This window comes from Dendrobates tinctorius, unplaced genomic scaffold, assembly GCF_039654945.1.
Source record: "Dendrobates tinctorius isolate UK_male_01 unplaced genomic scaffold, ASM3965494v1 ptg000251l, whole genome shotgun sequence".
In the NCBI taxonomy this organism is placed as follows: Eukaryota; Metazoa; Chordata; class Amphibia; order Anura; family Dendrobatidae; genus Dendrobates; species Dendrobates tinctorius.
Genome location: NW_027361918.1, coordinates 10,978,180 through 11,001,139, shown reverse-complemented (window position 1 = coordinate 11,001,139; position 22,960 = coordinate 10,978,180). Strand labels below are relative to the sequence as shown.

At 40.8% G+C, this 22,960-nt stretch overlaps 29 non-coding genes across 29 annotated transcripts; 20 read left to right on the top strand and 9 right to left on the bottom strand.

Annotated features, from left to right (window-relative positions):
- Positions 1-1,334: 1,334 nt before the first annotated feature.
- Positions 1,335-1,407, top strand: TRNAA-AGC (transfer RNA alanine (anticodon AGC)). The gene has a single exon. It is a non-coding gene; the product is annotated as a tRNA-Ala (tRNA).
- A 108-nt stretch (positions 1,408-1,515) lies between these two features.
- TRNAY-GUA (transfer RNA tyrosine (anticodon GUA)) lies at positions 1,516-1,601 on the top strand. Its single transcript is given in 2 exon segments — positions 1,516-1,552; positions 1,566-1,601. It is a non-coding gene; the product is annotated as a tRNA-Tyr (tRNA).
- Positions 1,602-1,824: 223 nt separating this feature from the next.
- On the bottom strand, positions 1,825-1,898 carry TRNAN-GUU (transfer RNA asparagine (anticodon GUU)). Its single transcript has one exon. It is a non-coding gene; the product is annotated as a tRNA-Asn (tRNA).
- A 1,741-nt stretch (positions 1,899-3,639) lies between these two features.
- TRNAA-AGC (transfer RNA alanine (anticodon AGC)) lies at positions 3,640-3,712 on the top strand. The gene has a single exon. It is a non-coding gene; the product is annotated as a tRNA-Ala (tRNA).
- A 108-nt stretch (positions 3,713-3,820) lies between these two features.
- Positions 3,821-3,906, top strand: TRNAY-GUA (transfer RNA tyrosine (anticodon GUA)). Its single transcript is given in 2 exon segments — positions 3,821-3,857; positions 3,871-3,906. It is a non-coding gene; the product is annotated as a tRNA-Tyr (tRNA).
- A 223-nt stretch (positions 3,907-4,129) lies between these two features.
- TRNAN-GUU (transfer RNA asparagine (anticodon GUU)) lies at positions 4,130-4,203 on the bottom strand. Its single transcript has one exon. It is a non-coding gene; the product is annotated as a tRNA-Asn (tRNA).
- A 1,741-nt stretch (positions 4,204-5,944) lies between these two features.
- Positions 5,945-6,017, top strand: TRNAA-AGC (transfer RNA alanine (anticodon AGC)). Its single transcript has one exon. It is a non-coding gene; the product is annotated as a tRNA-Ala (tRNA).
- A 108-nt stretch (positions 6,018-6,125) lies between these two features.
- Positions 6,126-6,211, top strand: TRNAY-GUA (transfer RNA tyrosine (anticodon GUA)). Its single transcript is given in 2 exon segments — positions 6,126-6,162; positions 6,176-6,211. It is a non-coding gene; the product is annotated as a tRNA-Tyr (tRNA).
- Positions 6,212-6,434: 223 nt separating this feature from the next.
- On the bottom strand, positions 6,435-6,508 carry TRNAN-GUU (transfer RNA asparagine (anticodon GUU)). The gene has a single exon. It is a non-coding gene; the product is annotated as a tRNA-Asn (tRNA).
- Positions 6,509-8,241: 1,733 nt separating this feature from the next.
- TRNAA-AGC (transfer RNA alanine (anticodon AGC)) lies at positions 8,242-8,314 on the top strand. The gene has a single exon. It is a non-coding gene; the product is annotated as a tRNA-Ala (tRNA).
- Positions 8,315-8,422: 108 nt separating this feature from the next.
- On the top strand, positions 8,423-8,508 carry TRNAY-GUA (transfer RNA tyrosine (anticodon GUA)). The gene is given in 2 exon segments: positions 8,423-8,459; positions 8,473-8,508. It is a non-coding gene; the product is annotated as a tRNA-Tyr (tRNA).
- A 223-nt stretch (positions 8,509-8,731) lies between these two features.
- Positions 8,732-8,805, bottom strand: TRNAN-GUU (transfer RNA asparagine (anticodon GUU)). Its single transcript has one exon. It is a non-coding gene; the product is annotated as a tRNA-Asn (tRNA).
- Positions 8,806-10,546: 1,741 nt separating this feature from the next.
- On the top strand, positions 10,547-10,619 carry TRNAA-AGC (transfer RNA alanine (anticodon AGC)). The gene has a single exon. It is a non-coding gene; the product is annotated as a tRNA-Ala (tRNA).
- A 108-nt stretch (positions 10,620-10,727) lies between these two features.
- Positions 10,728-10,813, top strand: TRNAY-GUA (transfer RNA tyrosine (anticodon GUA)). Its single transcript is given in 2 exon segments — positions 10,728-10,764; positions 10,778-10,813. It is a non-coding gene; the product is annotated as a tRNA-Tyr (tRNA).
- A 223-nt stretch (positions 10,814-11,036) lies between these two features.
- On the bottom strand, positions 11,037-11,110 carry TRNAN-GUU (transfer RNA asparagine (anticodon GUU)). Its single transcript has one exon. It is a non-coding gene; the product is annotated as a tRNA-Asn (tRNA).
- Positions 11,111-12,843: 1,733 nt separating this feature from the next.
- On the top strand, positions 12,844-12,916 carry TRNAA-AGC (transfer RNA alanine (anticodon AGC)). Its single transcript has one exon. It is a non-coding gene; the product is annotated as a tRNA-Ala (tRNA).
- Positions 12,917-13,024: 108 nt separating this feature from the next.
- TRNAY-GUA (transfer RNA tyrosine (anticodon GUA)) lies at positions 13,025-13,110 on the top strand. Its single transcript is given in 2 exon segments — positions 13,025-13,061; positions 13,075-13,110. It is a non-coding gene; the product is annotated as a tRNA-Tyr (tRNA).
- A 223-nt stretch (positions 13,111-13,333) lies between these two features.
- Positions 13,334-13,407, bottom strand: TRNAN-GUU (transfer RNA asparagine (anticodon GUU)). Its single transcript has one exon. It is a non-coding gene; the product is annotated as a tRNA-Asn (tRNA).
- Positions 13,408-15,140: 1,733 nt separating this feature from the next.
- On the top strand, positions 15,141-15,213 carry TRNAA-AGC (transfer RNA alanine (anticodon AGC)). Its single transcript has one exon. It is a non-coding gene; the product is annotated as a tRNA-Ala (tRNA).
- Positions 15,214-15,321: 108 nt separating this feature from the next.
- TRNAY-GUA (transfer RNA tyrosine (anticodon GUA)) lies at positions 15,322-15,407 on the top strand. Its single transcript is given in 2 exon segments — positions 15,322-15,358; positions 15,372-15,407. It is a non-coding gene; the product is annotated as a tRNA-Tyr (tRNA).
- Positions 15,408-15,630: 223 nt separating this feature from the next.
- Positions 15,631-15,704, bottom strand: TRNAN-GUU (transfer RNA asparagine (anticodon GUU)). The gene has a single exon. It is a non-coding gene; the product is annotated as a tRNA-Asn (tRNA).
- Positions 15,705-17,445: 1,741 nt separating this feature from the next.
- Positions 17,446-17,518, top strand: TRNAA-AGC (transfer RNA alanine (anticodon AGC)). The gene has a single exon. It is a non-coding gene; the product is annotated as a tRNA-Ala (tRNA).
- Positions 17,519-17,626: 108 nt separating this feature from the next.
- TRNAY-GUA (transfer RNA tyrosine (anticodon GUA)) lies at positions 17,627-17,712 on the top strand. The gene is given in 2 exon segments: positions 17,627-17,663; positions 17,677-17,712. It is a non-coding gene; the product is annotated as a tRNA-Tyr (tRNA).
- Positions 17,713-17,935: 223 nt separating this feature from the next.
- Positions 17,936-18,009, bottom strand: TRNAN-GUU (transfer RNA asparagine (anticodon GUU)). The gene has a single exon. It is a non-coding gene; the product is annotated as a tRNA-Asn (tRNA).
- Positions 18,010-19,742: 1,733 nt separating this feature from the next.
- TRNAA-AGC (transfer RNA alanine (anticodon AGC)) lies at positions 19,743-19,815 on the top strand. The gene has a single exon. It is a non-coding gene; the product is annotated as a tRNA-Ala (tRNA).
- Positions 19,816-19,923: 108 nt separating this feature from the next.
- Positions 19,924-20,009, top strand: TRNAY-GUA (transfer RNA tyrosine (anticodon GUA)). The gene is given in 2 exon segments: positions 19,924-19,960; positions 19,974-20,009. It is a non-coding gene; the product is annotated as a tRNA-Tyr (tRNA).
- Positions 20,010-20,232: 223 nt separating this feature from the next.
- Positions 20,233-20,306, bottom strand: TRNAN-GUU (transfer RNA asparagine (anticodon GUU)). The gene has a single exon. It is a non-coding gene; the product is annotated as a tRNA-Asn (tRNA).
- A 1,733-nt stretch (positions 20,307-22,039) lies between these two features.
- Positions 22,040-22,112, top strand: TRNAA-AGC (transfer RNA alanine (anticodon AGC)). Its single transcript has one exon. It is a non-coding gene; the product is annotated as a tRNA-Ala (tRNA).
- Positions 22,113-22,220: 108 nt separating this feature from the next.
- TRNAY-GUA (transfer RNA tyrosine (anticodon GUA)) lies at positions 22,221-22,306 on the top strand. Its single transcript is given in 2 exon segments — positions 22,221-22,257; positions 22,271-22,306. It is a non-coding gene; the product is annotated as a tRNA-Tyr (tRNA).
- Positions 22,307-22,960: the final 654 nt, after the last annotated feature.

Here is a 22,960-nt window from a genome sequence, read left to right as displayed (position 1 = left end):
ACAGAGAAATGGTTTGCTAGAAAATTGCTCGACTGTATTTGTAGACCATAATTCACATTGTGAAACCCAGCGGTCAATGGATTGAAACCAACCTCTGCTAAATAGTTGTGTTTTATAAACTTCATCATTGCATATCAACTGAACTTTTCTGTCAACAGCAAACGTGTCTCGGATCAAAAACACTAGTCAAAATCCTAAATCCCAGTACAACTCGTGCCAAAGGACCAGAAGGAGATTCGCGACCTCTCAGCATTTTCTATATTCAAACCAAACCATAAAAGATCAATCTTTTCGCTTGGGATTGTGCTGCATTACAACTTTTTTCTACAAACTAGGTAAGTTTTTTTTCATTCCCCCAGTTTGGTTCTCTATATACAGAGAAATGGTTTACTAGAAAATTGCTCGACTGTATTTGTAGGCCATAATTCACATTGTGAAACCCAGCGGTCGATGGATCGAAACCAACCTCTGCTAAATAGTTGTGTTTTATAAACTTCATCATTGCATATCAACTGAACTTTTCTGTCAACAGCAAACGTGTCTCGGATCAAAAACACTAGTCAAAATCCTAAATCCCAGTACAACTCGTGCCAAAGGACCAGAAGGAGATTCGCGACCTCTCAGCATTTTCTATATTCAAACCAAACCATAAAAGGTCAATCTTTTTGCTTGGGATTGTGCTGCATTACAACTTTTTTCTACAAACTAGGTAAGTTTTTTTTACTCCCCCAGTCTGGTTCTCTACATACATAGAAATGGTTTGCTAGAAAATTGCCCGACTGTATTTGTAGGCCATAATTCACATTGTGAAACCCAGCGGTCGATGGATCGAAACCAACCTCTGCTAAATAGTTGTGATTTATAAACTTCATCATTGCATATCAACTGAACTTTTCTGTCAACAGCAAACGTGTCTCGGATCAAAAACACTAGTCAAAATCCTAAATCCCAGTACAACTCGTGCCAAAGGACCAGAAGGAGATTCGCGACCTCTCAGCATTTTCTATAATCAAACCAAACCATAAAAGGTCAATCTTTTTGCTTGGGATTGTGCTGCATTACAACTTTTTTCTACAAACTAGGTAAGTTTTTTTTACTCCCCCAGTCTGGTTCTCTACATACGTAGAAATGGTTTGCTAGAAAATTGCTCGACTTTATTTGTAGGCCATAATTCACATTGTGAACTCCGTAGATGTTCTTCAAATATGGGAGAAAGGAATCTGTACTTAAAAAAAAAAAAAAAAAAAAAAAAAAAAGCACTCAATGGCACATTTGACTATAAGTAAACTGTGACATGGTGTGGCGTGAAACTGATAATGGCGTTCGTCGGGCATGGGGGATTAGCTCAAGTGGTAGAGCGCTCGCTTAGCATGCGAGAGGTAGCGGGATCGATGCCCGCATTCTCCAATACAATCTTTGGATTCCTTTTTCAGTTGGCCGAGTGAATTGTTTATGCCACCTGCTCGTGGCACACACGTCCAAACCTTGAAGACTTTCAACAATGGCTAAATCAAGCCTTCGATAGCTCAGCTGGTAGAGCGGAGGACTGTAGATCTAAATTAGCAATCCTTAGGTCGCTGGTTCAATTCCGGCTCGAAGGAAGTTTTGTGTATTCTATCAGATGTTTTCAACCTTCTGGCAAATACCAGACAGCTATGCTCTTTCTGGACATGTAGACAGAAACACAACCGGAAAGTTTTTTCTCCAGTTTGCCTTGTGAATTCAAAACTTAGGCAGCAACAGTGCTTTTACTTTATGGAGATGCTGAGCACCAATGTGAAAACGTCTTCAACTGTAGCATGCTACCCAAGCAAAAGGAACCAACGTCCCTGGGTGGACTCGAACCACCAACCTTTCGGTTAACAGCCGAACGCGCTAACCGATTGCGCCACAGAGACACAAACGCCTGCCGAACTTTCGTCTAACAGCCGGACGCACCCACCAGTTTTAACCGGAACCTTAAACAATGGTCAGACACCATTTCCTCTAATGATTTTCAACAATAATATGACACAAGAAAGCAAAAAAAAACAAAGAAACAATTGCAGAACCCCAGGAGTACTCTAGTCGCCAACAAATATGTAATGGCTGAAAATTTACATGTCATCGACCTGAACACAAACAGTCATTAGAATTTTACTCTGTACATCTGTTAACACAAGCAGAGTGGCGCAGCGGAAGCGTGCTGGGCCCATAACCCAGAGGTCGATGGATCGAAGCCATCCTCTGCTAAATTGTGCTGCATTGCATCTTTTTCTACAAACTAGCTAAGTTTTTTTCACTTCCCCATTTTGGTTCTCTATATACAGAGAAATGGTTTGCTAGAAAATTGCTCGACTGTATTTGTAGACCATAATTCACATTGTGAAACCCAGCGGTCAATGGATTGAAACCAACCTCTGCTAAATAGTTGTGTTTTATAAACTTCATCATTGCATATCAACTGAACTTTTCTGTCAACAGCAAACGTGTCTCGGATCAAAAACACTAGTCAAAATCCTAAATCCCAGTACAACTCGTGCCAAAGGACCAGAAGGAGATTCGCGACCTCTCAGCATTTTCTATATTCAAACCAAACCATAAAAGATCAATCTTTTCGCTTGGGATTGTGCTGCATTACAACTTTTTTCTACAAACTAGGTAAGTTTTTTTTCATTCCCCCAGTTTGGTTCTCTATATACAGAGAAATGGTTTACTAGAAAATTGCTCGACTGTATTTGTAGGCCATAATTCACATTGTGAAACCCAGCGGTCGATGGATCGAAACCAACCTCTGCTAAATAGTTGTGTTTTATAAACTTCATCATTGCATATCAACTGAACTTTTCTGTCAACAGCAAACGTGTCTCGGATCAAAAACACTAGTCAAAATCCTAAATCCCAGTACAACTCGTGCCAAAGGACCAGAAGGAGATTCGCGACCTCTCAGCATTTTCTATATTCAAACCAAACCATAAAAGGTCAATCTTTTTGCTTGGGATTGTGCTGCATTACAACTTTTTTCTACAAACTAGGTAAGTTTTTTTTACTCCCCCAGTCTGGTTCTCTACATACATAGAAATGGTTTGCTAGAAAATTGCCCGACTGTATTTGTAGGCCATAATTCACATTGTGAAACCCAGCGGTCGATGGATCGAAACCAACCTCTGCTAAATAGTTGTGATTTATAAACTTCATCATTGCATATCAACTGAACTTTTCTGTCAACAGCAAACGTGTCTCGGATCAAAAACACTAGTCAAAATCCTAAATCCCAGTACAACTCGTGCCAAAGGACCAGAAGGAGATTCGCGACCTCTCAGCATTTTCTATAATCAAACCAAACCATAAAAGGTCAATCTTTTTGCTTGGGATTGTGCTGCATTACAACTTTTTTCTACAAACTAGGTAAGTTTTTTTTACTCCCCCAGTCTGGTTCTCTACATACGTAGAAATGGTTTGCTAGAAAATTGCTCGACTTTATTTGTAGGCCATAATTCACATTGTGAACTCCGTAGATGTTCTTCAAATATGGGAGAAAGGAATCTGTACTTAAAAAAAAAAAAAAAAAAAAAAAAAAAAGCACTCAATGGCACATTTGACTATAAGTAAACTGTGACATGGTGTGGCGTGAAACTGATAATGGCGTTCGTCGGGCATGGGGGATTAGCTCAAGTGGTAGAGCGCTCGCTTAGCATGCGAGAGGTAGCGGGATCGATGCCCGCATTCTCCAATACAATCTTTGGATTCCTTTTTCAGTTGGCCGAGTGAATTGTTTATGCCACCTGCTCGTGGCACACACGTCCAAACCTTGAAGACTTTCAACAATGGCTAAATCAAGCCTTCGATAGCTCAGCTGGTAGAGCGGAGGACTGTAGATCTAAATTAGCAATCCTTAGGTCGCTGGTTCAATTCCGGCTCGAAGGAAGTTTTGTGTATTCTATCAGATGTTTTCAACCTTCTGGCAAATACCAGACAGCTATGCTCTTTCTGGACATGTAGACAGAAACACAACCGGAAAGTTTTTTCTCCAGTTTGCCTTGTGAATTCAAAACTTAGGCAGCAACAGTGCTTTTACTTTATGGAGATGCTGAGCACCAATGTGAAAACGTCTTCAACTGTAGCATGCTACCCAAGCAAAAGGAACCAACGTCCCTGGGTGGACTCGAACCACCAACCTTTCGGTTAACAGCCGAACGCGCTAACCGATTGCGCCACAGAGACACAAACGCCTGCCGAACTTTCGTCTAACAGCCGGACGCACCCACCAGTTTTAACCGGAACCTTAAACAATGGTCAGACACCATTTCCTCTAATGATTTTCAACAATAATATGACACAAGAAAGCAAAAAAAAACAAAGAAACAATTGCAGAACCCCAGGAGTACTCTAGTCGCCAACAAATATGTAATGGCTGAAAATTTACATGTCATCGACCTGAACACAAACAGTCATTAGAATTTTACTCTGTACATCTGTTAACACAAGCAGAGTGGCGCAGCGGAAGCGTGCTGGGCCCATAACCCAGAGGTCGATGGATCGAAGCCATCCTCTGCTAAATTGTGCTGCATTGCATCTTTTTCTACAAACTAGCTAAGTTTTTTTCACTTCCCCATTTTGGTTCTCTATATACAGAGAAATGGTTTGCTAGAAAATTGCTCGACTGTATTTGTAGACCATAATTCACATTGTGAAACCCAGCGGTCAATGGATTGAAACCAACCTCTGCTAAATAGTTGTGTTTTATAAACTTCATCATTGCATATCAACTGAACTTTTCTGTCAACAGCAAACGTGTCTCGGATCAAAAACACTAGTCAAAATCCTAAATCCCAGTACAACTCGTGCCAAAGGACCAGAAGGAGATTCGCGACCTCTCAGCATTTTCTATATTCAAACCAAACCATAAAAGATCAATCTTTTCGCTTGGGATTGTGCTGCATTACAACTTTTTTCTACAAACTAGGTAAGTTTTTTTTCATTCCCCCAGTTTGGTTCTCTATATACAGAGAAATGGTTTACTAGAAAATTGCTCGACTGTATTTGTAGGCCATAATTCACATTGTGAAACCCAGCGGTCGATGGATCGAAACCAACCTCTGCTAAATAGTTGTGTTTTATAAACTTCATCATTGCATATCAACTGAACTTTTCTGTCAACAGCAAACGTGTCTCGGATCAAAAACACTAGTCAAAATCCTAAATCCCAGTACAACTCGTGCCAAAGGACCAGAAGGAGATTCGCGACCTCTCAGCATTTTCTATATTCAAACCAAACCATAAAAGGTCAATCTTTTTGCTTGGGATTGTGCTGCATTACAACTTTTTTCTACAAACTAGGTAAGTTTTTTTTACTCCCCCAGTCTGGTTCTCTACATACATAGAAATGGTTTGCTAGAAAATTGCCCGACTGTATTTGTAGGCCATAATTCACATTGTGAAACCCAGCGGTCGATGGATCGAAACCAACCTCTGCTAAATAGTTGTGATTTATAAACTTCATCATTGCATATCAACTGAACTTTTCTGTCAACAGCAAACGTGTCTCGGATCAAAAACACTAGTCAAAATCCTAAATCCCAGTACAACTCGTGCCAAAGGACCAGAAGGAGATTCGCGACCTCTCAGCATTTTCTATAATCAAACCAAACCATAAAAGGTCAATCTTTTTGCTTGGGATTGTGCTGCATTACAACTTTTTTCTACAAACTAGGTAAGTTTTTTTTACTCCCCCAGTCTGGTTCTCTACATACGTAGAAATGGTTTGCTAGAAAATTGCTCGACTTTATTTGTAGGCCATAATTCACATTGTGAACTCCGTAGATGTTCTTCAAATATGGGAGAAAGGAATCTGTACTTAAAAAAAAAAAAAAAAAAAAAAAAAAAAGCACTCAATGGCACATTTGACTATAAGTAAACTGTGACATGGTGTGGCGTGAAACTGATAATGGCGTTCGTCGGGCATGGGGGATTAGCTCAAGTGGTAGAGCGCTCGCTTAGCATGCGAGAGGTAGCGGGATCGATGCCCGCATTCTCCAATACAATCTTTGGATTCCTTTTTCAGTTGGCCGAGTGAATTGTTTATGCCACCTGCTCGTGGCACACACGTCCAAACCTTGAAGACTTTCAACAATGGCTAAATCAAGCCTTCGATAGCTCAGCTGGTAGAGCGGAGGACTGTAGATCTAAATTAGCAATCCTTAGGTCGCTGGTTCAATTCCGGCTCGAAGGAAGTTTTGTGTATTCTATCAGATGTTTTCAACCTTCTGGCAAATACCAGACAGCTATGCTCTTTCTGGACATGTAGACAGAAACACAACCGGAAAGTTTTTTCTCCAGTTTGCCTTGTGAATTCAAAACTTAGGCAGCAACAGTGCTTTTACTTTATGGAGATGCTGAGCACCAATGTGAAAACGTCTTCAACTGTAGCATGCTACCCAAGCAAAAGGAACCAACGTCCCTGGGTGGACTCGAACCACCAACCTTTCGGTTAACAGCCGAACGCGCTAACCGATTGCGCCACAGAGACACAAACGCCTGCCGAACTTTCGTCTAACAGCCGGACGCACCCACCAGTTTTAACCGGAACCTTAAACAATGGTCAGACACCATTTCCTCTAATGATTTTCAACAATAATATGACACAAGAAAGCAAAAAAAAACAAAGAAACAATTGCAGAACCCCAGGAGTACTCTAGTCGCCAACAAATATGTAATGGCTGAAAATTTACATGTCATCGACCTGAACACAAACAGTCATTAGAATTTTACTCTGTACATCTGTTAACACAAGCAGAGTGGCGCAGCGGAAGCGTGCTGGGCCCATAACCCAGAGGTCGATGGATCGAATCCATCCTCTGCTAAATTGTGCTGCATTGCATCTTTTTCTACAAACTAGCTAAGTTTTTTTCACTTCCCCATTTTGGTTCTCTATATACAGAGAAATGGTTTGCTAGAAAATTGCTCGACTGTATTTGTAGACCATAATTCACATTGTGAAACCCAGCGGTCAATGGATTGAAACCAACCTCTGCTAAATAGTTGTGTTTTATAAACTTCATCATTGCATATCAACTGAACTTTTCTGTCAACAGCAAACGTGTCTCGGATCAAAAACACTAGTCAAAATCCTAAATCCCAGTACAACTCGTGCCAAAGGACCAGAAGGAGATTCGCGACCTCTCAGCATTTTCTATATTCAAACCAAACCATAAAAGATCAATCTTTTCGCTTGGGATTGTGCTGCATTACAACTTTTTTCTACAAACTAGGTAAGTTTTTTTTCATTCCCCCAGTTTGGTTCTCTATATACAGAGAAATGGTTTACTAGAAAATTGCTCGACTGTATTTGTAGGCCATAATTCACATTGTGAAACCCAGCGGTCGATGGATCGAAACCAACCTCTGCTAAATAGTTGTGTTTTATAAACTTCATCATTGCATATCAACTGAACTTTTCTGTCAACAGCAAACGTGTCTCGGATCAAAAACACTAGTCAAAATCCTAAATCCCAGTACAACTCGTGCCAAAGGACCAGAAGGAGATTCGCGACCTCTCAGCATTTTCTATATTCAAACCAAACCATAAAAGGTCAATCTTTTTGCTTGGGATTGTGCTGCATTACAACTTTTTTCTACAAACTAGGTAAGTTTTTTTTACTCCCCCAGTCTGGTTCTCTACATACATAGAAATGGTTTGCTAGAAAATTGCCCGACTGTATTTGTAGGCCATAATTCACATTGTGAAACCCAGCGGTCGATGGATCGAAACCAACCTCTGCTAAATAGTTGTGATTTATAAACTTCATCATTGCATATCAACTGAACTTTTCTGTCAACAGCAAACGTGTCTCGGATCAAAAACACTAGTCAAAATCCTAAATCCCAGTACAACTCGTGCCAAAGGACCAGAAGGAGATTCGCGACCTCTCAGCATTTTCTATATTCAAACCAAACCATAAAAGGTCAATCTTTTTGCTTGGGATTGTGCTGCATTACAACTTTTTTCTACAAACTAGGTAAGTTTTTTTTACTCCCCCAGTCTGGTTCTCTACATACATAGAAATGGTTTGCTAGAAAATTGCCCGACTGTATTTGTAGGCCATAATTCACATTGTGAACTACGTAGATGTTCTTCAAATATGGGAGAAAGGAATCTGTACTTAAAAAAAAAAAAAAAAAAAAGCACTCAATGGCACATTTGACTATAAGTAAACTGTGACATGGTGTGGCGTGAAACTGATAATGGCGTTCGTCGGGCATGGGGGATTAGCTCAAGTGGTAGAGCGCTCGCTTAGCATGCGAGAGGTAGCGGGATCGATGCCCGCATTCTCCAATACAATCTTTGGATTCCTTTTTCAGTTGGCCGAGTGAATTGTTTATGCCACCTGCTCGTGGCACACACGTCCAAACCTTGAAGACTTTCAACAATGGCTAAATCAAGCCTTCGATAGCTCAGCTGGTAGAGCGGAGGACTGTAGATCTAAATTAGCAATCCTTAGGTCGCTGGTTCAATTCCGGCTCGAAGGAAGTTTTGTGTATTCTATCAGATGTTTTCAACCTTCTGGCAAATACCAGACAGCTATGCTCTTTCTGGACATGTAGACAGAAACACAACCGGAAAGTTTTTTCTCCAGTTTGCCTTGTGAATTCAAAACTTAGGCAGCAACAGTGCTTTTACTTTATGGAGATGCTGAGCACCAATGTGAAAACGTCTTCAACTGTAGCATGCTACCCAAGCAAAAGGAACCAACGTCCCTGGGTGGACTCGAACCACCAACCTTTCGGTTAACAGCCGAACGCGCTAACCGATTGCGCCACAGAGACACAAACGCCTGCCGAACTTTCGTCTAACAGCCGGACGCACCCACCAGTTTTAACCGGAACCTTAAACAATGGTCAGACACCATTTCCTCTAATGATTTTCAACAATAATATGACACAAGAAAGCAAAAAAAAACAAAGAAACAATTGCAGAACCCCAGGAGTACTCTAGTCGCCAACAAATATGTAATGGCTGAAAATTTACATGTCATCGACCTGAACACAAACAGTCATTAGAATTTTACTCTGTACATCTGTTAACACAAGCAGAGTGGCGCAGCGGAAGCGTGCTGGGCCCATAACCCAGAGGTCGATGGATCGAAGCCATCCTCTGCTAAATTGTGCTGCATTGCATCTTTTTCTACAAACTAGCTAAGTTTTTTTCACTTCCCCATTTTGGTTCTCTATATACAGAGAAATGGTTTGCTAGAAAATTGCTCGACTGTATTTGTAGACCATAATTCACATTGTGAAACCCAGCGGTCAATGGATTGAAACCAACCTCTGCTAAATAGTTGTGTTTTATAAACTTCATCATTGCATATCAACTGAACTTTTCTGTCAACAGCAAACGTGTCTCGGATCAAAAACACTAGTCAAAATCCTAAATCCCAGTACAACTCGTGCCAAAGGACCAGAAGGAGATTCGCGACCTCTCAGCATTTTCTATATTCAAACCAAACCATAAAAGATCAATCTTTTCGCTTGGGATTGTGCTGCATTACAACTTTTTTCTACAAACTAGGTAAGTTTTTTTTCATTCCCCCAGTTTGGTTCTCTATATACAGAGAAATGGTTTACTAGAAAATTGCTCGACTGTATTTGTAGGCCATAATTCACATTGTGAAACCCAGCGGTCGATGGATCGAAACCAACCTCTGCTAAATAGTTGTGTTTTATAAACTTCATCATTGCATATCAACTGAACTTTTCTGTCAACAGCAAACGTGTCTCGGATCAAAAACACTAGTCAAAATCCTAAATCCCAGTACAACTCGTGCCAAAGGACCAGAAGGAGATTCGCGACCTCTCAGCATTTTCTATATTCAAACCAAACCATAAAAGGTCAATCTTTTTGCTTGGGATTGTGCTGCATTACAACTTTTTTCTACAAACTAGGTAAGTTTTTTTTACTCCCCCAGTCTGGTTCTCTACATACATAGAAATGGTTTGCTAGAAAATTGCCCGACTGTATTTGTAGGCCATAATTCACATTGTGAAACCCAGCGGTCGATGGATCGAAACCAACCTCTGCTAAATAGTTGTGATTTATAAACTTCATCATTGCATATCAACTGAACTTTTCTGTCAACAGCAAACGTGTCTCGGATCAAAAACACTAGTCAAAATCCTAAATCCCAGTACAACTCGTGCCAAAGGACCAGAAGGAGATTCGCGACCTCTCAGCATTTTCTATAATCAAACCAAACCATAAAAGGTCAATCTTTTTGCTTGGGATTGTGCTGCATTACAACTTTTTTCTACAAACTAGGTAAGTTTTTTTTACTCCCCCAGTCTGGTTCTCTACATACGTAGAAATGGTTTGCTAGAAAATTGCTCGACTTTATTTGTAGGCCATAATTCACATTGTGAACTCCGTAGATGTTCTTCAAATATGGGAGAAAGGAATCTGTACTTAAAAAAAAAAAAAAAAAAAAAAAAAAAAGCACTCAATGGCACATTTGACTATAAGTAAACTGTGACATGGTGTGGCGTGAAACTGATAATGGCGTTCGTCGGGCATGGGGGATTAGCTCAAGTGGTAGAGCGCTCGCTTAGCATGCGAGAGGTAGCGGGATCGATGCCCGCATTCTCCAATACAATCTTTGGATTCCTTTTTCAGTTGGCCGAGTGAATTGTTTATGCCACCTGCTCGTGGCACACACGTCCAAACCTTGAAGACTTTCAACAATGGCTAAATCAAGCCTTCGATAGCTCAGCTGGTAGAGCGGAGGACTGTAGATCTAAATTAGCAATCCTTAGGTCGCTGGTTCAATTCCGGCTCGAAGGAAGTTTTGTGTATTCTATCAGATGTTTTCAACCTTCTGGCAAATACCAGACAGCTATGCTCTTTCTGGACATGTAGACAGAAACACAACCGGAAAGTTTTTTCTCCAGTTTGCCTTGTGAATTCAAAACTTAGGCAGCAACAGTGCTTTTACTTTATGGAGATGCTGAGCACCAATGTGAAAACGTCTTCAACTGTAGCATGCTACCCAAGCAAAAGGAACCAACGTCCCTGGGTGGACTCGAACCACCAACCTTTCGGTTAACAGCCGAACGCGCTAACCGATTGCGCCACAGAGACACAAACGCCTGCCGAACTTTCGTCTAACAGCCGGACGCACCCACCAGTTTTAACCGGAACCTTAAACAATGGTCAGACACCATTTCCTCTAATGATTTTCAACAATAATATGACACAAGAAAGCAAAAAAAAACAAAGAAACAATTGCAGAACCCCAGGAGTACTCTAGTCGCCAACAAATATGTAATGGCTGAAAATTTACATGTCATCGACCTGAACACAAACAGTCATTAGAATTTTACTCTGTACATCTGTTAACACAAGCAGAGTGGCGCAGCGGAAGCGTGCTGGGCCCATAACCCAGAGGTCGATGGATCGAATCCATCCTCTGCTAAATTGTGCTGCATTGCATCTTTTTCTACAAACTAGCTAAGTTTTTTTCACTTCCCCATTTTGGTTCTCTATATACAGAGAAATGGTTTGCTAGAAAATTGCTCGACTGTATTTGTAGACCATAATTCACATTGTGAAACCCAGCGGTCAATGGATTGAAACCAACCTCTGCTAAATAGTTGTGTTTTATAAACTTCATCATTGCATATCAACTGAACTTTTCTGTCAACAGCAAACGTGTCTCGGATCAAAAACACTAGTCAAAATCCTAAATCCCAGTACAACTCGTGCCAAAGGACCAGAAGGAGATTCGCGACCTCTCAGCATTTTCTATATTCAAACCAAACCATAAAAGATCAATCTTTTCGCTTGGGATTGTGCTGCATTACAACTTTTTTCTACAAACTAGGTAAGTTTTTTTTCATTCCCCCAGTTTGGTTCTCTATATACAGAGAAATGGTTTACTAGAAAATTGCTCGACTGTATTTGTAGGCCATAATTCACATTGTGAAACCCAGCGGTCGATGGATCGAAACCAACCTCTGCTAAATAGTTGTGTTTTATAAACTTCATCATTGCATATCAACTGAACTTTTCTGTCAACAGCAAACGTGTCTCGGATCAAAAACACTAGTCAAAATCCTAAATCCCAGTACAACTCGTGCCAAAGGACCAGAAGGAGATTCGCGACCTCTCAGCATTTTCTATATTCAAACCAAACCATAAAAGGTCAATCTTTTTGCTTGGGATTGTGCTGCATTACAACTTTTTTCTACAAACTAGGTAAGTTTTTTTTACTCCCCCAGTCTGGTTCTCTACATACATAGAAATGGTTTGCTAGAAAATTGCCCGACTGTATTTGTAGGCCATAATTCACATTGTGAAACCCAGCGGTCGATGGATCGAAACCAACCTCTGCTAAATAGTTGTGATTTATAAACTTCATCATTGCATATCAACTGAACTTTTCTGTCAACAGCAAACGTGTCTCGGATCAAAAACACTAGTCAAAATCCTAAATCCCAGTACAACTCGTGCCAAAGGACCAGAAGGAGATTCGCGACCTCTCAGCATTTTCTATATTCAAACCAAACCATAAAAGGTCAATCTTTTTGCTTGGGATTGTGCTGCATTACAACTTTTTTCTACAAACTAGGTAAGTTTTTTTTACTCCCCCAGTCTGGTTCTCTACATACATAGAAATGGTTTGCTAGAAAATTGCCCGACTGTATTTGTAGGCCATAATTCACATTGTGAACTACGTAGATGTTCTTCAAATATGGGAGAAAGGAATCTGTACTTAAAAAAAAAAAAAAAAAAAAGCACTCAATGGCACATTTGACTATAAGTAAACTGTGACATGGTGTGGCGTGAAACTGATAATGGCGTTCGTCGGGCATGGGGGATTAGCTCAAGTGGTAGAGCGCTCGCTTAGCATGCGAGAGGTAGCGGGATCGATGCCCGCATTCTCCAATACAATCTTTGGATTCCTTTTTCAGTTGGCCGAGTGAATTGTTTATGCCACCTGCTCGTGGCACACACGTCCAAAACTTGAAGACTTTCAACAATGGCTAAATCAAGCCTTCGATAGCTCAGCTGGTAGAGCGGAGGACTGTAGATCTAAATTAGCAATCCTTAGGTCGCTGGTTCAATTCCGGCTCGAAGGAAGTTTTGTGTATTCTATCAGATGTTTTCAACCTTCTGGCAAATACCAGACAGCTATGCTCTTTCTGGACATGTAGACAGAAACACAACCGGAAAGTTTTTTCTCCAGTTTGCCTTGTGAATTCAAAACTTAGGCAGCAACAGTGCTTTTACTTTATGGAGATGCTGAGCACCAATGTGAAAACGTCTTCAACTGTAGCATGCTACCCAAGCAAAAGGAACCAACGTCCCTGGGTGGACTCGAACCACCAACCTTTCGGTTAACAGCCGAACGCGCTAACCGATTGCGCCACAGAGACACAAACGCCTGCCGAACTTTCGTCTAACAGCCGGACGCACCCACCAGTTTTAACCGGAACCTTAAACAATGGTCAGACACCATTTCCTCTAATGATTTTCAACAATAATATGACACAAGAAAGCAAAAAAAAACAAAGAAACAATTGCAGAACCCCAGGAGTACTCTAGTCGCCAACAAATATGTAATGGCTGAAAATTTACATGTCATCGACCTGAACACAAACAGTCATTAGAATTTTACTCTGTACATCTGTTAACACAAGCAGAGTGGCGCAGCGGAAGCGTGCTGGGCCCATAACCCAGAGGTCGATGGATCGAAGCCATCCTCTGCTAAATTGTGCTGCATTGCATCTTTTTCTACAAACTAGCTAAGTTTTTTTCACTTCCCCATTTTGGTTCTCTATATACAGAGAAATGGTTTGCTAGAAAATTGCTCGACTGTATTTGTAGACCATAATTCACATTGTGAAACCCAGCGGTCAATGGATTGAAACCAACCTCTGCTAAATAGTTGTGTTTTATAAACTTCATCATTGCATATCAACTGAACTTTTCTGTCAACAGCAAACGTGTCTCGGATCAAAAACACTAGTCAAAATCCTAAATCCCAGTACAACTCGTGCCAAAGGACCAGAAGGAGATTCGCGACCTCTCAGCATTTTCTATATTCAAACCAAACCATAAAAGATCAATCTTTTCGCTTGGGATTGTGCTGCATTACAACTTTTTTCTACAAACTAGGTAAGTTTTTTTTCATTCCCCCAGTTTGGTTCTCTATATACAGAGAAATGGTTTACTAGAAAATTGCTCGACTGTATTTGTAGGCCATAATTCACATTGTGAAACCCAGCGGTCGATGGATCGAAACCAACCTCTGCTAAATAGTTGTGTTTTATAAACTTCATCATTGCATATCAACTGAACTTTTCTGTCAACAGCAAACGTGTCTCGGATCAAAAACACTAGTCAAAATCCTAAATCCCAGTACAACTCGTGCCAAAGGACCAGAAGGAGATTCGCGACCTCTCAGCATTTTCTATATTCAAACCAAACCATAAAAGGTCAATCTTTTTGCTTGGGATTGTGCTGCATTACAACTTTTTTCTACAAACTAGGTAAGTTTTTTTTACTCCCCCAGTCTGGTTCTCTACATACATAGAAATGGTTTGCTAGAAAATTGCCCGACTGTATTTGTAGGCCATAATTCACATTGTGAAACCCAGCGGTCGATGGATCGAAACCAACCTCTGCTAAATAGTTGTGATTTATAAACTTCATCATTGCATATCAACTGAACTTTTCTGTCAACAGCAAACGTGTCTCGGATCAAAAACACTAGTCAAAATCCTAAATCCCAGTACAACTCGTGCCAAAGGACCAGAAGGAGATTCGCGACCTCTCAGCATTTTCTATATTCAAACCAAACCATAAAAGGTCAATCTTTTTGCTTGGGATTGTGCTGCATTACAACTTTTTTCTACAAACTAGGTAAGTTTTTTTTACTCCCCCAGTCTGGTTCTCTACATACATAGAAATGGTTTGCTAGAAAATTGCCCGACTGTATTTGTAGGCCATAATTCACATTGTGAACTACGTAGATGTTCTTCAAATATGGGAGAAAGGAATCTGTACTTAAAAAAAAAAAAAAAAAAAAGCACTCAATGGCACATTTGACTATAAGTAAACTGTGACATGGTGTGGCGTGAAACTGATAATGGCGTTCGTCGGGCATGGGGGATTAGCTCAAGTGGTAGAGCGCTCGCTTAGCATGCGAGAGGTAGCGGGATCGATGCCCGCATTCTCCAATACAATCTTTGGATTCCTTTTTCAGTTGGCCGAGTGAATTGTTTATGCCACCTGCTCGTGGCACACACGTCCAAACCTTGAAGACTTTCAACAATGGCTAAATCAAGCCTTCGATAGCTCAGCTGGTAGAGCGGAGGACTGTAGATCTAAATTAGCAATCCTTAGGTCGCTGGTTCAATTCCGGCTCGAAGGAAGTTTTGTGTATTCTATCAGATGTTTTCAACCTTCTGGCAAATACCAGACAGCTATGCTCTTTCTGGACATGTAGACAGAAACACAACCGGAAAGTTTTTTCTCCAGTTTGCCTTGTGAATTCAAAACTTAGGCAGCAACAGTGCTTTTACTTTATGGAGATGCTGAGCACCAATGTGAAAACGTCTTCAACTGTAGCATGCTACCCAAGCAAAAGGAACCAACGTCCCTGGGTGGACTCGAACCACCAACCTTTCGGTTAACAGCCGAACGCGCTAACCGATTGCGCCACAGAGACACAAACGCCTGCCGAACTTTCGTCTAACAGCCGGACGCACCCACCAGTTTTAACCGGAACCTTAAACAATGGTCAGACACCATTTCCTCTAATGATTTTCAACAATAATATGACACAAGAAAGCAAAAAAAAACAAAGAAACAATTGCAGAACCCCAGGAGTACTCTAGTCGCCAACAAATATGTAATGGCTGAAAATTTACATGTCATCGACCTGAACACAAACAGTCATTAGAATTTTACTCTGTACATCTGTTAACACAAGCAGAGTGGCGCAGCGGAAGCGTGCTGGGCCCATAACCCAGAGGTCGATGGATCGAAGCCATCCTCTGCTAAATTGTGCTGCATTGCATCTTTTTCTACAAACTAGCTAAGTTTTTTTCACTTCCCCATTTTGGTTCTCTATATACAGAGAAATGGTTTGCTAGAAAATTGCTCGACTGTATTTGTAGACCATAATTCACATTGTGAAACCCAGCGGTCAATGGATTGAAACCAACCTCTGCTAAATAGTTGTGTTTTATAAACTTCATCATTGCATATCAACTGAACTTTTCTGTCAACAGCAAACGTGTCTCGGATCAAAAACACTAGTCAAAATCCTAAATCCCAGTACAACTCGTGCCAAAGGACCAGAAGGAGATTCGCGACCTCTCAGCATTTTCTATATTCAAACCAAACCATAAAAGATCAATCTTTTCGCTTGGGATTGTGCTGCATTACAACTTTTTTCTACAAACTAGGTAAGTTTTTTTTCATTCCCCCAGTTTGGTTCTCTATATACAGAGAAATGGTTTACTAGAAAATTGCTCGACTGTATTTGTAGGCCATAATTCACATTGTGAAACCCAGCGGTCGATGGATCGAAACCAACCTCTGCTAAATAGTTGTGTTTTATAAACTTCATCATTGCATATCAACTGAACTTTTCTGTCAACAGCAAACGTGTCTCGGATCAAAAACACTAGTCAAAATCCTAAATCCCAGTACAACTCGTGCCAAAGGACCAGAAGGAGATTCGCGACCTCTCAGCATTTTCTATATTCAAACCAAACCATAAAAGGTCAATCTTTTTGCTTGGGATTGTGCTGCATTACAACTTTTTTCTACAAACTAGGTAAGTTTTTTTTACTCCCCCAGTCTGGTTCTCTACATACATAGAAATGGTTTGCTAGAAAATTGCCCGACTGTATTTGTAGGCCATAATTCACATTGTGAAACCCAGCGGTCGATGGATCGAAACCAACCTCTGCTAAATAGTTGTGATTTATAAACTTCATCATTGCATATCAACTGAACTTTTCTGTCAACAGCAAACGTGTCTCGGATCAAAAACACTAGTCAAAATCCTAAATCCCAGTACAACTCGTGCCAAAGGACCAGAAGGAGATTCGCGACCTCTCAGCATTTTCTATAATCAAACCAAACCATAAAAGGTCAATCTTTTTGCTTGGGATTGTGCTGCATTACAACTTTTTTCTACAAACTAGGTAAGTTTTTTTTACTCCCCCAGTCTGGTTCTCTACATACGTAGAAATGGTTTGCTAGAAAATTGCTCGACTTTATTTGTAGGCCATAATTCACATTGTGAACTCCGTAGATGTTCTTCAAATATGGGAGAAAGGAATCTGTACTTAAAAAAAAAAAAAAAAAAAAAAAAAAAAGCACTCAATGGCACATTTGACTATAAGTAAACTGTGACATGGTGTGGCGTGAAACTGATAATGGCGTTCGTCGGGCATGGGGGATTAGCTCAAGTGGTAGAGCGCTCGCTTAGCATGCGAGAGGTAGCGGGATCGATGCCCGCATTCTCCAATACAATCTTTGGATTCCTTTTTCAGTTGGCCGAGTGAATTGTTTATGCCACCTGCTCGTGGCACACACGTCCAAACCTTGAAGACTTTCAACAATGGCTAAATCAAGCCTTCGATAGCTCAGCTGGTAGAGCGGAGGACTGTAGATCTAAATTAGCAATCCTTAGGTCGCTGGTTCAATTCCGGCTCGAAGGAAGTTTTGTGTATTCTATCAGATGTTTTCAACCTTCTGGCAAATACCAGACAGCTATGCTCTTTCTGGACATGTAGACAGAAACACAACCGGAAAGTTTTTTCTCCAGTTTGCCTTGTGAATTCAAAACTTAGGCAGCAACAGTGCTTTTACTTTATGGAGATGCTGAGCACCAATGTGAAAACGTCTTCAACTGTAGCATGCTACCCAAGCAAAAGGAACCAACGTCCCTGGGTGGACTCGAACCACCAACCTTTCGGTTAACAGCCGAACGCGCTAACCGATTGCGCCACAGAGACACAAACGCCTGCCGAACTTTCGTCTAACAGCCGGACGCACCCACCAGTTTTAACCGGAACCTTAAACAATGGTCAGACACCATTTCCTCTAATGATTTTCAACAATAATATGACACAAGAAAGCAAAAAAAAACAAAGAAACAATTGCAGAACCCCAGGAGTACTCTAGTCGCCAACAAATATGTAATGGCTGAAAATTTACATGTCATCGACCTGAACACAAACAGTCATTAGAATTTTACTCTGTACATCTGTTAACACAAGCAGAGTGGCGCAGCGGAAGCGTGCTGGGCCCATAACCCAGAGGTCGATGGATCGAATCCATCCTCTGCTAAATTGTGCTGCATTGCATCTTTTTCTACAAACTAGCTAAGTTTTTTTCACTTCCCCATTTTGGTTCTCTATATACAGAGAAATGGTTTGCTAGAAAATTGCTCGACTGTATTTGTAGACCATAATTCACATTGTGAAACCCAGCGGTCAATGGATTGAAACCAACCTCTGCTAAATAGTTGTGTTTTATAAACTTCATCATTGCATATCAACTGAACTTTTCTGTCAACAGCAAACGTGTCTCGGATCAAAAACACTAGTCAAAATCCTAAATCCCAGTACAACTCGTGCCAAAGGACCAGAAGGAGATTCGCGACCTCTCAGCATTTTCTATATTCAAACCAAACCATAAAAGATCAATCTTTTCGCTTGGGATTGTGCTGCATTACAACTTTTTTCTACAAACTAGGTAAGTTTTTTTTCATTCCCCCAGTTTGGTTCTCTATATACAGAGAAATGGTTTACTAGAAAATTGCTCGACTGTATTTGTAGGCCATAATTCACATTGTGAAACCCAGCGGTCGATGGATCGAAACCAACCTCTGCTAAATAGTTGTGTTTTATAAACTTCATCATTGCATATCAACTGAACTTTTCTGTCAACAGCAAACGTGTCTCGGATCAAAAACACTAGTCAAAATCCTAAATCCCAGTACAACTCGTGCCAAAGGACCAGAAGGAGATTCGCGACCTCTCAGCATTTTCTATATTCAAACCAAACCATAAAAGGTCAATCTTTTTGCTTGGGATTGTGCTGCATTACAACTTTTTTCTACAAACTAGGTAAGTTTTTTTTACTCCCCCAGTCTGGTTCTCTACATACATAGAAATGGTTTGCTAGAAAATTGCCCGACTGTATTTGTAGGCCATAATTCACATTGTGAAACCCAGCGGTCGATGGATCGAAACCAACCTCTGCTAAATAGTTGTGATTTATAAACTTCATCATTGCATATCAACTGAACTTTTCTGTCAACAGCAAACGTGTCTCGGATCAAAAACACTAGTCAAAATCCTAAATCCCAGTACAACTCGTGCCAAAGGACCAGAAGGAGATTCGCGACCTCTCAGCATTTTCTATATTCAAACCAAACCATAAAAGGTCAATCTTTTTGCTTGGGATTGTGCTGCATTACAACTTTTTTCTACAAACTAGGTAAGTTTTTTTTACTCCCCCAGTCTGGTTCTCTACATACATAGAAATGGTTTGCTAGAAAATTGCCCGACTGTATTTGTAGGCCATAATTCACATTGTGAACTACGTAGATGTTCTTCAAATATGGGAGAAAGGAATCTGTACTTAAAAAAAAAAAAAAAAAAAAGCACTCAATGGCACATTTGACTATAAGTAAACTGTGACATGGTGTGGCGTGAAACTGATAATGGCGTTCGTCGGGCATGGGGGATTAGCTCAAGTGGTAGAGCGCTCGCTTAGCATGCGAGAGGTAGCGGGATCGATGCCCGCATTCTCCAATACAATCTTTGGATTCCTTTTTCAGTTGGCCGAGTGAATTGTTTATGCCACCTGCTCGTGGCACACACGTCCAAAACTTGAAGACTTTCAACAATGGCTAAATCAAGCCTTCGATAGCTCAGCTGGTAGAGCGGAGGACTGTAGATCTAAATTAGCAATCCTTAGGTCGCTGGTTCAATTCCGGCTCGAAGGAAGTTTTGTGTATTCTATCAGATGTTTTCAACCTTCTGGCAAATACCAGACAGCTATGCTCTTTCTGGACATGTAGACAGAAACACAACCGGAAAGTTTTTTCTCCAGTTTGCCTTGTGAATTCAAAACTTAGGCAGCAACAGTGCTTTTACTTTATGGAGATGCTGAGCACCAATGTGAAAACGTCTTCAACTGTAGCATGCTACCCAAGCAAAAGGAACCAACGTCCCTGGGTGGACTCGAACCACCAACCTTTCGGTTAACAGCCGAACGCGCTAACCGATTGCGCCACAGAGACACAAACGCCTGCCGAACTTTCGTCTAACAGCCGGACGCACCCACCAGTTTTAACCGGAACCTTAAACAATGGTCAGACACCATTTCCTCTAATGATTTTCAACAATAATATGACACAAGAAAGCAAAAAAAAACAAAGAAACAATTGCAGAACCCCAGGAGTACTCTAGTCGCCAACAAATATGTAATGGCTGAAAATTTACATGTCATCGACCTGAACACAAACAGTCATTAGAATTTTACTCTGTACATCTGTTAACACAAGCAGAGTGGCGCAGCGGAAGCGTGCTGGGCCCATAACCCAGAGGTCGATGGATCGAAGCCATCCTCTGCTAAATTGTGCTGCATTGCATCTTTTTCTACAAACTAGCTAAGTTTTTTTCACTTCCCCATTTTGGTTCTCTATATACAGAGAAATGGTTTGCTAGAAAATTGCTCGACTGTATTTGTAGACCATAATTCACATTGTGAAACCCAGCGGTCAATGGATTGAAACCAACCTCTGCTAAATAGTTGTGTTTTATAAACTTCATCATTGCATATCAACTGAACTTTTCTGTCAACAGCAAACGTGTCTCGGATCAAAAACACTAGTCAAAATCCTAAATCCCAGTACAACTCGTGCCAAAGGACCAGAAGGAGATTCGCGACCTCTCAGCATTTTCTATATTCAAACCAAACCATAAAAGATCAATCTTTTCGCTTGGGATTGTGCTGCATTACAACTTTTTTCTACAAACTAGGTAAGTTTTTTTTCATTCCCCCAGTTTGGTTCTCTATATACAGAGAAATGGTTTACTAGAAAATTGCTCGACTGTATTTGTAGGCCATAATTCACATTGTGAAACCCAGCGGTCGATGGATCGAAACCAACCTCTGCTAAATAGTTGTGTTTTATAAACTTCATCATTGCATATCAACTGAACTTTTCTGTCAACAGCAAACGTGTCTCGGATCAAAAACACTAGTCAAAATCCTAAATCCCAGTACAACTCGTGCCAAAGGACCAGAAGGAGATTCGCGACCTCTCAGCATTTTCTATATTCAAACCAAACCATAAAAGGTCAATCTTTTTGCTTGGGATTGTGCTGCATTACAACTTTTTTCTACAAACTAGGTAAGTTTTTTTTACTCCCCCAGTCTGGTTCTCTACATACATAGAAATGGTTTGCTAGAAAATTGCCCGACTGTATTTGTAGGCCATAATTCACATTGTGAAACCCAGCGGTCGATGGATCGAAACCAACCTCTGCTAAATAGTTGTGATTTATAAACTTCATCATTGCATATCAACTGAACTTTTCTGTCAACAGCAAACGTGTCTCGGATCAAAAACACTAGTCAAAATCCTAAATCCCAGTACAACTCGTGCCAAAGGACCAGAAGGAGATTCGCGACCTCTCAGCATTTTCTATATTCAAACCAAACCATAAAAGGTCAATCTTTTTGCTTGGGATTGTGCTGCATTACAACTTTTTTCTACAAACTAGGTAAGTTTTTTTTACTCCCCCAGTCTGGTTCTCTACATACATAGAAATGGTTTGCTAGAAAATTGCCCGACTGTATTTGTAGGCCATAATTCACATTGTGAACTACGTAGATGTTCTTCAAATATGGGAGAAAGGAATCTGTACTTAAAAAAAAAAAAAAAAAAAAGCACTCAATGGCACATTTGACTATAAGTAAACTGTGACATGGTGTGGCGTGAAACTGATAATGGCGTTCGTCGGGCATGGGGGATTAGCTCAAGTGGTAGAGCGCTCGCTTAGCATGCGAGAGGTAGCGGGATCGATGCCCGCATTCTCCAATACAATCTTTGGATTCCTTTTTCAGTTGGCCGAGTGAATTGTTTATGCCACCTGCTCGTGGCACACACGTCCAAAACTTGAAGACTTTCAACAATGGCTAAATCAAGCCTTCGATAGCTCAGCTGGTAGAGCGGAGGACTGTAGATCTAAATTAGCAATCCTTAGGTCGCTGGTTCAATTCCGGCTCGAAGGAAGTTTTGTGTATTCTATCAGATGTTTTCAACCTTCTGGCAAATACCAGACAGCTATGCTCTTTCTGGACATGTAGACAGAAACACAACCGGAAAGTTTTTTCTCCAGTTTGCCTTGTGAATTCAAAACTTAGGCAGCAACAGTGCTTTTACTTTATGGAGATGCTGAGCACCAATGTGAAAACGTCTTCAACTGTAGCATGCTACCCAAGCAAAAGGAACCAACGTGCCTGGGTGGACTCGAACCACCAACCTTTCGGTTAACAGCCGAACGCGCTAACCGATTGCGCCACAGAGACACAAACGCCTGCCGAACTTTCGTCTAACAGCCGGACGCACCCACCAGTTTTAACCGGAACCTTAAACAATGGTCAGACACCATTTCCTCTAATGATTTTCAACAATAATATGACACAAGAAAGCAAAAAAAAACAAAGAAACAATTGCAGAACCCCAGGAGTACTCTAGTCGCCAACAAATATGTAATGGCTGAAAATTTACATGTCATCGACCTGAACACAAACAGTCATTAGAATTTTACTCTGTACATCTGTTAACACAAGCAGAGTGGCGCAGCGGAAGCGTGCTGGGCCCATAACCCAGAGGTCGATGGATCGAAGCCATCCTCTGCTAAATTGTGCTGCATTGCATCTTTT